This window comes from Erythrolamprus reginae, chromosome 2, assembly GCF_031021105.1.
Source record: "Erythrolamprus reginae isolate rEryReg1 chromosome 2, rEryReg1.hap1, whole genome shotgun sequence".
Classification (NCBI taxonomy): domain Eukaryota; kingdom Metazoa; phylum Chordata; class Lepidosauria; order Squamata; family Dipsadidae; genus Erythrolamprus; species Erythrolamprus reginae.
Genome location: NC_091951.1, coordinates 233280762 through 233281448, shown reverse-complemented (window position 1 = coordinate 233281448; position 687 = coordinate 233280762).

The window sequence follows — 687 nt, the reverse complement described above, 5'->3', positions numbered from 1 at the left end:
GTAAGAGGTCCAGGCTTCTGTCTCGGAGTTGAATACTGGCGGCGGTGGAGCCATGGCCGAGTTCATGGCTGCGTTCGCGGGTGTTCGACCTCCTCGTCGCTACTGAAAAGTCAGGACTCCGGTAGCTTAAATCAGAACTGGTTTATTCATAACGAGGTAAAATACAAGCAGTGGAACGGTAGTCATCCGAATGAATGCAACGGCTAGTCCGTTGCCCTATTTATACGCTTAAAAACGGCGGGCTTTTTCAACTGACAACAATTTAACTTTCGCGGCTATTTTCCGAATAGCCGCGTCTTAACCAATCACCGAATTTCTGTGAATATTTTTAAACAAACAAAACAGGAAGGAAGAGTGGAACAAAGAAACAGAGAGAGAGATGAGAGAGGAAGGAAGAGAGAGAGAGAGAGGAAGAAAGAGAGAGAGATGAGAGAGGAAGGAAGAGAGTGAGAGGAAGAAAGAGAGAGAGATGAGAGAGGAAGGAAGAGAGTGAGAGGAAGAAAGAGAGAGAGAGATGAGAGAGGAAGGAAGAGAGTGAGAGAGAGGAAGAAAGAGAGTGAGAGAGAGGAAGAAATAAAGAGGTTCTTTTAATAAAAAAGAAGGGATTTATTTATTTATTTATTTATTTATTTATTTATTTTTCTATGCCGCCCAGTCCCGAAGGGACTGCTGCTCAGACACTATACT